Genomic DNA, 11867 nt, shown 5'->3' with positions numbered 1-11867 from the left:
AGGAGGCAGAGGTTGCAGTGAGGTGAGATTGGGTCACTGCACTCCAGCAAGACACGGTCTCAAAACAACAACAACAAATGAGCAATACAGTATAACAACTATTTAGATGGCATTTACATTGTATTAAGTATTATAAGTAATCCAGAGTTGTTTAAAAGTATACAGTAGGATGTGTAGACTGTTATACATGCAAATACTCTCATCCCTTGGCATTCACGGGGGATTGGTTTCAGGACCTCCATGGATACCAAAATCTGTGGATGCTCAGATCTTTTATATAAAGTGGCACAGTATTTGCATAGAACTATGAACATCTATATAACTTTAATCAACTCTAAATTACTTGTAATACCTAATGCAATATAAATGCTATGTAAATACTTATACTGCTACTTTTTATTTGTATTAATTTTTATTATTGTATTATTATTTTATTCTTTTTTAAAAAGTATTTTCCATTCACAGTTGGTTGACTCCTCACGTTCAGAACTCTCAAATACACAGGGCCAACAGTATTATGTCATTTTATATAAGGAACTTGAGCATCTGTAGATTTTGGTATCCACTGGAATCCTGGAACCAATCCCCTGTGAATACCAAGAAACAATTGCATACTCCGGATCCACACTTAGTGATTGACTAATGCATGGCTGTTGTTATAAATAATTTGGAATAGTAGTGTTATTCTTGTTAAAGTTTGTAACGAAGCAAGGTTATTTGTCATTATTTTTGTAATTCACATTTTTCTGTAAGCAATAAGTATTACTACAAGACCAGAAGGAATATGAGAAGTCACAAATAACACAAAGTTTTAGCAGTAAATAATCATTATTTATAAAACGTACATTGGTGTGCTGAAAAACACAAGAAAATCAAGACTGGTTAAAAAATAAATGAAAAAACCCTAGTGCTTCTAAAAATTAGAAGTAACTGCTTAGAAAATGTTATTGGAAAACAATATTAATAGGAGGCATGGAATTTAAATACAGGACTTTTGTGAACAGAACTATAAGACCTTTTCAGAGGACATAAAGATGTGAATAAATGGAGAGCCTCCTGTCACTCAGTGGGGAAGAGGCACCAGTGGGAGGTGAAGAGTTTGGGAAAGACCTTTCAGGGGGCACCATAGCCAAAACCCACGCAGGAAAACATTGATAGACCTGAGAACCCATGTGCTTAAAAGATTTAGAAGAAAGCTAAAAGTCCATTGTCCACTGGGAAGAAAATGTGTGTAACACAAACAGTATAAGAGAAAATGTTCCTATTTTAATATTAATGAGCTCCATCTTAGTTTATCTGGGCTGCTAAAATAAAATACCCTAAACTGGTGGCTTATAAATAGCACATTTATTTCTTATGGTTCTGGAGACTGGGAAGTCCAAGATCAAGACGCTATATCCCATATCTGGTGAGGGTCACTTTCCAGTTCATAGGTGGCCATCTTCTCACAGTGTTCTCACCTGCTGGAAGGGCAAGCAGCTTTCAGGGCTCTCTTTTATAAGGGCACTAATCCAATTCCCAAAGACCCCACCTCCCGATACCATTACCTTGAAGGCCACAACTTTAACATATGAATTTGAAAAAGATATAAACATTCAGGCCCTAGCAAGCTCTTACAAATTAATTAAAAAAGGCTAGTCTGTCTTAAAAATAGTTTCACAAAGTGAATTTTCAATGGTCAGAATTCCAAATGGTATTCGGTGCATCATCTTCACTTGAGGGTCTCCTAAGCTTTGTTCTCATCCCTCATCTCGCCTCCTTGTCCCCTCTCAGGGTCTCTTGCAGGCATGCTCCCTTTGATTCTCCCATTCATTGTCTAGGTGCAAGGGTCACCTGCTGGCCCAGACCTCAGATCCCCACCCATTGGCTTTCCCTGACACCATTCCCATTCCCAATGATCGCAGCCTCTTCTGTCTCAGCTCTGGAGTGTAGGCACTGACTGTGGAAGGTTCTGGTCTGGTTCTGCCCTTCATCTCTGTCCCCGCCTGCTCTGGTCTTGGTTTGCAGCCCTGTCTACACAGTGGCTTGTGTTGCCGTATTCCCTTTGGGCTGATTTCCCCAGTGGGCATTGTCTCACATTATTTACCTGTTGGTTCTTACCTCAAGCCAGTCCTGCCTTTCCTCTGCCCTGCAGAAACTCTTCAGTGTTTCTTGTGTATGGATGGCGTATTGGATTTCTTTTCCCATGTGTCAGTGCCAAGGCCAGTTTTCTTCCATTTACCCCATTCTTCTTTTCACTTACTAGAAATTCAGGAGGCAGTAAGGGGGGTCAGATCTTCATCCAGAACCTGACCTGAAACACCAGTGGGAAGGCTGTAACGGATGCTCAATCAGTAACAGTTCAATAGAAAATCATAAAACAAATGTTTGTTTGTTTGAGATGGAGTCTCACTGTCTCCCAGGCTGGAGTGCAGTGGCACCATTTCTGCTCACTGCAAGCTCTGCCTCCCGCCTTCAGCCATTCTCTTGCCTCAGCTTCCGGAGTAGCTGGGACTACAGGCACCTGCCACCACGCCTGGCTAATTTTTTGTATTTTTAGTAGAGATGGGGTTTCACTATGTTAGCCAGGAAAAACACATGTTTTAGAAGTGGCAAGATAATTTCATTTGAGCTGAAAAAATTTAACAAAGGTAATAGTGCTGGATGTGTTAAATTGGTTATATTTAATAAACCAAACACATTTGTTTTTCTTGTATTGCTGAAACAAAATTAGCCATTCTTTATATGCCTCTCTAAGTCATTGTTTCATGGAAAAACAAACAAACAAGTTATATTTTATATAAAGTCTAGTCTTTTTAACCATTCTGTTAAATTAATGAAGAAAAAGTTGTAGATATTTAATGTGTAGCACTTGATGAGTTTGGAGATAAGTATACACCTATGAAGCCACCACCACAATCTATGCCATGAACCTATTCCTCACCTCCAAAACTTTCTTCCTACCCTTTTATTTATTTTTATTATTATTATTGTGATTAAAATACTTAACATCTTCTACTCTCTTCATGACTATAAAGTGTATAATAAAGTATTATCAACTCTAGGCACTATGCTGCATAGTAGAGTCGCAAAAATTATTTATTTTGCGTAATTGAAACTCTGTATCCTTCAACTGTCACCTTCCTATTTTCTTCTATCCAGTTCCTAGAAACCAGCATTCTATTTTCTGATTCTGTAAGTTTGACTATTTTAGATTCCATATGTAAATGAAATCATATAGTATTTGTATTTCTGTGATTGGCTTATTTAACTGAATATAATACCCTCCACATCTATTCATGTTGTTGCAAATGGAAGAATCTTCTTTTTCTTTTTTAATGTGGAATAATATATCATTGTGTATATATATACCACAATTTTTTTCTTCATTCATTCATCAAAGGTCATTTAGGTTGCTTTTGTGAATAATACTTCAATGAAAATGGAAGTACAGATAACTCTTCAATATACTTTTTTCAGTTCATTTGAATAAACACCTAGAAGTGAGATTGCTGGGTGATATGTTATGTTTAATAGTTAATAGTTAATTAATACTAATAGTAAATATTTTTATTTATCTGAGGAATCTCCATACTGTTTTCCATAATGGCTGTATTAGTTTACATTTCTACCAACGGTGTACAGGGACTCCCTTTTCTTCTATTGCTTCTTTGATCTATATGTCTGTGTCTACAGCAGTACCATGCTGTTTAGATTACTGTAGTTTTTAAATATATTTTGAAATCAAGAATTGTGATGCCTCCACCTTTATTCTTCTTGCTCAAAATTGTGGAAACTCTAGTTTTCAATCTACATTTGAAAATGTTTCCTGTTTGTTTAATTCTTTAATCTCTAAACATTTTATTTTCTGGTTGTTCATTTGCAAGCATCATCTTTTTGGTTATAAAAACTGCCACTTGTTATATTAAAATTATTCATTAAGTATGTTTGTTATTGTCATTGTTTACAGTGGTCTGTCTTTCTCTTTGATGACTTTGAATAAAGACAATGAAACTTAGCAATGTGACTGGAGGTGCATGTTGGGTTTTTTTTGTTCCTTTAGGAGAAAGTGTAGGAGAAGGCTTCGGGTTTTTATCATAGCAACGGTGAAGAAAGAGGCGAGAGCCTGAGGTCTGCAAATGCCCCTGAAATATCAAGGCCACTTTTTATGAAAGGTGTCATATTTTAATGAGAACCGCTCCAGTATTCCATGAACCATACTTGACTCTCATAAGTACCAGCCTGCAGGGCAACATAGACACAGGGCAGGAGAAACTGAGTAGGGAAGACCCCCAGTCAGTGGCTGCCCTCCAAAGATCAGGAGGCATATCTTTCTTTCATGATTTATTGTCTTTTTCATATCTTCTTTTCTTTATTACTAAAATTCAAATTCATTTTGTTATTAGATTGTGATAAAATAAAATTAGACCCAGGAGCTCTGAGTCAAGTACTATATTTGCCACTCCCTAAATGATAAAATGATGTTCTCTGGTTTGGGACTTTTTAAGTCTTCCTCTTTGTGAATGGAAAATAGTAACCACCCAACAGAATTAGTGCACAACTTACATGAAATACACTAGAAATGAGTGGCACTCGACAAGTGTTAGCCAAATCTGGAAGAGTCTCACAGTGCCACTTGAATTAATTTCGAGGTTTTACTCCTTAACAAAGGTAAATAGTGGTATTGAAGAGTTGAGAAGCTCTCTCCTCTAACTCCAGACATATGATCAGTCCTCCTCTTATGTACAATTCAAACCCATGGGCAAAGTGGCCAGACTTCTCTGTTCTTGCCAACAAGTCTCCACCTCTTCAGAAACCAAATACTGGACAGCTGGTGAGAAAGGGTGACAAAAAAAATGTTCATCTTATGTGGAGTGATGAGAAAAAAAACATAGATTGAGTTCCTATATAAAGCCTGTGCCCAATATCTAACATGAAAATCAGTATTTGACCAGAAATAAGTGGAGGCTAAGACTAGAAATAAAATAAAATAAAGCAAAACAAAAACATAACAAAGATGAGCACGCCTATTGCATTCTAGGAACTGTTCAAAAATTTTTCATGTATTCGCACATCCAAAGCTTGTAGCAATCTTGTCAGTAGAGGCTGTAGTTAACCTTATTTAAAGATGGGTACGGAGACATGGAGTGACTTGCCGAGGTCCCACAGGGAGTGGGGTCTGGTGTCTGTGTTTCTTATTGCTGCTCTAGATAGCATCTCTGTGCTCCAGAACAGACCTGCGGTTACAATACTCTGGATTTAGGCACCATCTGTTAAGAATGAAAGAACACAGAATTTAGGGCCTGTCCTTTAAAGAAAAAGAATGTGAGAAGAAGCAATTTAGCTAGAAAAACAAAAAAGGCTATCATATTTGGCAATCAAGATGACCTGAGTGACATTTATAGAGAAGTTTCTGGTATTTGCTCAGGGTATGTAGGATGTGGAAGGGGAGATGCTCAGGCTTTTTGCAGTAAAGAGAAGAACATTATGATAGTAGCTTAAGCATGCCACGGACTCTGAAAACCCTTTTAATGGTAGGAAAGAAGTGGGTGCGTTCTTAAAAGAAAGAGAGCCACGTAAGAGGAAAATACAGAAGAAACAGGAGAGAGAACTGAGGTACCAGCAGCAAGAATCCAGAGGAAGCTAGGAGTTCAGGAGTTGGAATCCAGAGCATGGATAGAAGAAACGGCATTGATAGAGAGGAGGAGTGCTTGTCCATCTAAGACAGAAGCACATGAGAGGAGCTTGGAACCAGCGACACCACCTGCAATTCTTCCCCAGCTGCAACATCACTAATGTGATGAATGTGCCCTTAAGTTTATCCGACACATACATAAAGTTCATTGTGTGGATTGGTGAGACAAGAGGACCACCCTAGTCAGTGGGTGGCAATATGGGATCAGCTCATTCAACTCATCAGCCCTATAGTGTAGACAGTTCTACTGAACACTTGTGGCATACTTACTCCTGAAATTCTGTGCCCAAAAAGGAAAGTTAAAAGATGTTTCTCGAGATGGTGTCTCATGTAACAGCGAGACATAAGCAGTTTCCAAAAGCTGTTGTCAAGACTCAGAATCAGAATGGTCTGGCCAGCTGTGTTCCTCACATGTAAGCATTAACGAGTGTCTTGTGTTTATGATGCTTTGAAGTTGTTAAAAGAGATAGATCATTAGATTAACACATACTGTACAAATATTCCATTATCCTCCAAATTCCCCACTGAGAAAAAGAGGCGACTGCAAATCTAATTTGAAAGATTGGTTTGAAGAAAAGCTATGGCAAGCTTCCCAGAGTCTTGTGGTTTTCTGGGTCCCTGACCCTGCATTTGTCTCCTGGAATCACCTCAGCAGTGTGAGCAGGGCCACCAAGCCCAAGCTGCCGGGAGCAGCTGGAGAACACCTCTCCAGATTCCTCAAGTGACCAAAAGGAAATGAATTCAGTCACCATACATATTCATACACACATGTGTAAAATAAATGTGCATTTTTATATTCAGCCTACTTAATTAGAAAAGTCCCCTGGGCTGTCACTGTCACTGAATTAATAGTGAGCTTTCTTAGGCTTTGCCAAGAATAAAGACATGAAAATACATAGCAAGTCAAGGAAAGATAAGCATTGTTTAAATAGAAGGGCTTATGCTTCAGTTCTTTTATGAATCACTAGCACTTTCACATTTTGTGAGGTTTTCTTTAGAGATTCAATACATATGTAGAATATAGCACATGATAAAAATGTGATAGCAGGATAGAAACATTGGATTTTTTAAAAGAGATGAAAAAATGAAAGAAAGAAAAGCAATGAGGCTAAAATTACTAATTAATGATTCATTTAGAGGTCAAATAATGAGTATTGGATAGACAAAGCATGCATGTTCTATTTAATTTCATTTATTGGTCACCACTGTGCCTGAGACAATTTATAATCACCTTTCTAACCCCAAGACATGTATAATCTTTCCACGTCTCTGGAAAGATTGCCCCTTCCAGGGCTAACTAATTGCCAGATATATTAAAGGACTTGCCTGCAAATGTACCTTCCATATGCAAATCAACCAATCCAGAGTTTATACCTTGGACCACCAACTTTGACACTTATACTCAGGGTTGCTACTTTCCTGTCCTAATCACACCAGCATCAGATGGCAGATAAGGGACACCTCCTATCCCTCAGCACGTGCTGACATTACTGAAATTAGCCAATTCAAACCTGTCTATACCGTGTCAGCCTGTTCTTTCCTGAAGAAACCACAATGCAGGCTCTTGCTCATGTTTGTCTCTCATTCCCTCTGCCTCCTAGCTAACCTAGTATTTCCCCATGTGGACCTCCATGGTATGGCATTCCTACTCCTCTTGGGATCTGTGAGTAACAAACTATCTTTTCAATGACTATTGAATGACATTTCAATGATGATTCACCATACCTGAATAACAATAATAAAATACATGTTTAGATAGAGAAAGTGATGACAAATAAATGGAGACATCATGTATGCAAGTCAGGCTTCGAGAAGAATATAACATTGGCCCAATGTATAAAACACTGAAAGCATTTGAAAGGCAGAGAAGGAAAATGCTGTGTCCACAGAAACAGCACCAGAATCGAAGTCAAATTAAGAAATTTTGCTTGATCAACAAAAAGGTCAATGGATGGAGGTTAGACCACATGAAGCTTTGTACAGATGAGTGAAATGGTAGTGGAGATTAATTCTATAGTATAGATAGGAGAAGATAGTGCCTGAGTGTACTACAAAAGTCACAATGGAACCTGAAATAAATCAACCTTCCTTGATAGATAGATAGGTAAGTAGGTAAAAACAACATTTAAGTGTCTTTTGCTTTTACATAAATTGCCTTTCTCTTTTATTTTTTTCCACAGGCATGTAAAATTGGTAGTCTCATGTCCCATTTACAGATAGGAAAATGAAGAATCCCAGAGTTAAGAGACTGCTCAATGTCCAAACATGGTAAAAAGCAGATTTGTTAGCATCCAAATCTAACTTAAAAGTTAATACTGCAAAACATTCCAGTTAAAGTGAAATTGAAGGGCATATCAAAAGTACAAGGAAAATAAAAGAGAGAGGTGGAGCGAGAAAAAGAGAGAGAAAAAAGCTAATATAACCAATGTAAATCTAAGATGGATAGATAAAATCTGCAAGGATTTCTACTCATCAAAAGGACAAACACCACTGCCAGTTTTTCAATGACCATTGAATGATGGTTCAATGATGATTCATCATACCTGTATAATGATAATAAAACACATTTTTAAATAGAAGAAGTGATGACAAATAAATGAAGACATTTGTTTTGTTGTCAGTATTCCACCTGTTCTTTGCCTCTTCAAATAGTACTCATGTTTAAAAATGCTGGAAAAATGCCATATTTGTTTCCCACTCCACGTCACATGATTCAGTATCGCCAATTCTGTAATAGCTCAAAACCTAGAGACCTATTCCTCTACTTCCAGCACTGTTTTTCGTAGTAGACAAGCACCTTACTCCACACCTCTGCAATTCAATTTGGAGATAGAAGCTTCTAGAAGAGGGTAGGCTTGGAACTAGCTTTTGAGCGTGCCACATTGCATTTCTGGAGATCTGGGTAGGGAGGAAAGGCAGGAGATCGCTGGTGAATACAGGCTGGATGTTGTGCTAAGCCACACATCCTACCAATGCAGAAGGGCAAGCAGCATTTCTTTGTGTTAGGAACATACTAATTCCACTTTTCTGTTTATTTTGAAGTATACAATAAATTGTTGCTAACTATGTTGGTCCTATTGCAAACACATCTTATTCTTTCTATCTGACTGCATTTTTTATGCCCATTAACCATCTCTTTTTTATCTCCTACTCCCCTTCACTCTCCTTCCCAGTCTCTGGCAACCATCATTTACTCTCTGACTCCAGGAGTTCAGTTTTTTTGGTTCCCACATATTAGTGAGAACATGTGATATTTGTCTTTCTGTGCCTGGCTTATTTAACTTAATTTTATGACCTCCTGTTCCGTCCATGTTGCCATGAATGATAGGATTTCATTCTTTTTCATGGCTGAATAATATTCCATAGTGTATATATACACCACATTGTCTTTACCCACTCATCTGTTGATGAACACTTAGGTTGTTTTCATATGTTGACTATTGTAAATAATACCGCAATGAATATGCAAAGCAGACATCTCTTTGATATGCTGATTTCCTTTATTTTGGATATATGCCCAGCAGTGAGATTGCTGGATCATATGATAGTTCTATTTTCAGTGTGTTGAGGAACCTCCATACTATTGTCCATAGTTGTACTAATTTATATTCCCACTAACAATGTAGAAGGGGTGTCTTTTCCCTCTATCCTCACCAGCATCCATGATTGCCTATATTTTTGATAAAAGCCATTTTAACTAGAGTAAGATGATACCTCATGGTAATTTTGACTTGCATTTCTCTGATGATCAGTGACGTTGAGCATGTTTTTATACACTCATTGGCCATTTGTATAACTTCTTTTGAGAAATGTCTATTCAAGTGTTTTGCCCATTTTTAAATTGTATCATTTGGGGTTTTTCTCCTACCGAATTGATTGAGCTCCTTATATAGTCTGATTATTAATCCATTGTTATATGGATAGTTTGAAAATATTTTCTCCCAATCTGTGGGTTGTCTCTTCACTTTTTTGATTGTTTTCTTTGCTGTGCAGAAGCTTTTAGCTTGATGTGAACCTATTCATACATTTTTACTTTTGTTGCCTGTGCTTTCAATGTCATACTCAAGAAATCTTTGCCCAAACCAAAGTCCTGGAGAGTTTTCCCAGTGTTATTTTCCAGTAATTTTGAAAATTTAAGTCTTAGATTTAAGTCTTTCATTCATGTTGACTTGATTTTTCTATATGGCAAGAGATGGAGGTCTAGTTTGATTCTTCTACCTGTGGATATCCAGTTTTCCAGGCACCATTTATTGAAGATACCATCCCAACGTATGTTTTTGGTGACTTTGTCAAAAACAAGTTGACTTTGAATGTGTGAATTTATTTCTGGGTTGTCTATTTTGTTTCATCGTGTCTGTTTTTACACTGTTTAGTTTACTATTGCTCAGTAGTAAAATTTGAAGTCAGGTAATGTGATGCCTCCAACTTCGTTATTTTCACTCAGTATCTCTTTGGGTATTTGGGGTCTTTTGTGGTTTTATATAAATTCTAGGATTTTTTCTATTTCTGTGACATAGAAGTAATTGCTATTTTGATAGGGATTACATTAAATCTGTAGATCACTTTGAGTAGTATGAACATTTTAAAAATATTGATTATTCCAATCCATTAAATGAATATCTTTTCAGATTTTTATATTCTATTCACATAGTTTCATCAATATTTTATAGTTCTCATTTTGGGGATCTTTTACTTCCTTGGTTAGTTAATTTCTAGGTATTTTATCTCATTTGTAGCAACTTTAAATGGGATTACTGTCTTGGTTTCCTTTTCAGATTTATTTGCTGCAGGTATAGAAAAATGCTACTGATTTTTGTATGTTCATTTTGTATTTTGCAACTTTACTGAATTTGTTTATCAATCCTAATAGTTTTTTTTAGGTAGAGTTTTTAAGTTTTACTAAATATAAGATTGTATCATCTGTGAACATCTTCCATTCCAGTTTGGATGCCCTTTATTTCTTTATCTTGTCTAATTACTTTGGCTGTGACTTTCATCACTATGTTCAATAAAAGTGATGGAGGTGGTCATCTTGTCTTGTTCCAGATCTTAGAGGAAGGGCTTTCCATTTTTCCTCTTTCAAAACAATACCAGCTGTGAGTTTGACTCACACTCCACTTTTAGAATGGGACAGAGTCTAGAAAGAAAATAGTATAAGTCCATTTCCACACTGCTCTAAAGATACTACCTGAGACTGGGTAATTTATAAAAGAAAAAGGTTTAATTGACTGACAGTTCTACATGACTGGAGAGGCCTCAGGAAACTTACAATCAAGAAGGAAGCATGGACCTTCTTCACATGGCGACAGGAGAGAGGACAGCATGTGAGAGTGCAGAAGAAACAACCAACTATAAAACCATCAGATCGCATGAGAATTCAGTCACCATCATGAAAACAGCACGGGGGAAAATCTCCCATAATCCAATCACTTTCCTCTGTTGACACATGGGGATTACAGGTCCCTCCCTTGACATGTAGGGATTACAATTCGAGATGAGATTTGGGTAGGGAAACAGAGCCAACACATATCAAAAATCAACAAAGAAACACTGGACTCAATCTGTACCATAAACTAAATGGGTCTAATAAATAATTACAGAACATTTTATCCAACAGCTACAGATTATACATTCTTCTCTTCAGCACATGGAACATTCTCAAAAATAGACCAAATGTTAGGTCACAAAACAAGTCTCAAAAAATATCAAAAAAAGAAAAGAAAAGAAAAACATGAAATCAGTCAATTATCTTTTCTGACCACAATGGAATAAAACTGGAAATCAGTAACAAGAACTTTGGAAACTACACAAACATGTGGAAATTAGACAATACGCTCCTGAGCAACCACTGAAACAACGCAGAAAATAGGAAGAAAATTTTAAAATTCTTTGGGAGTTGGTGGGTGGATTACTTGAGCCTAGGAGTTTGAGATCAGCCTTGTCAAGATGCTGAGACATTGTCTCTACAAAAAATTTAAAAATTAGCCAGCCACGGTGTCATGAAACTATAGTTCCAGATACTTGGGAGGCCAAGGCAGAAGAGTCCCTTGAGTCCAAGAATATGAGATGGCAGTGAGCTATAATAGTGCCACTGCACTCCAGCCTGGATGACAAAGTGAGACTCTATCTCTAAAAATTATAAGCAAATAAAAATACATGAGTAAATAATTTCATGAAAATAGAAGCACAACAT

The sequence above is a fragment of the Chlorocebus sabaeus genome, chromosome 4, assembly GCF_047675955.1.
Source record: "Chlorocebus sabaeus isolate Y175 chromosome 4, mChlSab1.0.hap1, whole genome shotgun sequence".
NCBI lineage: Eukaryota > Metazoa > Chordata > Mammalia > Primates > Cercopithecidae > Chlorocebus > Chlorocebus sabaeus.
The sequence above is the reverse complement of the archived record's forward strand: the minus strand, read 5'-3'. Positions refer to the sequence as shown.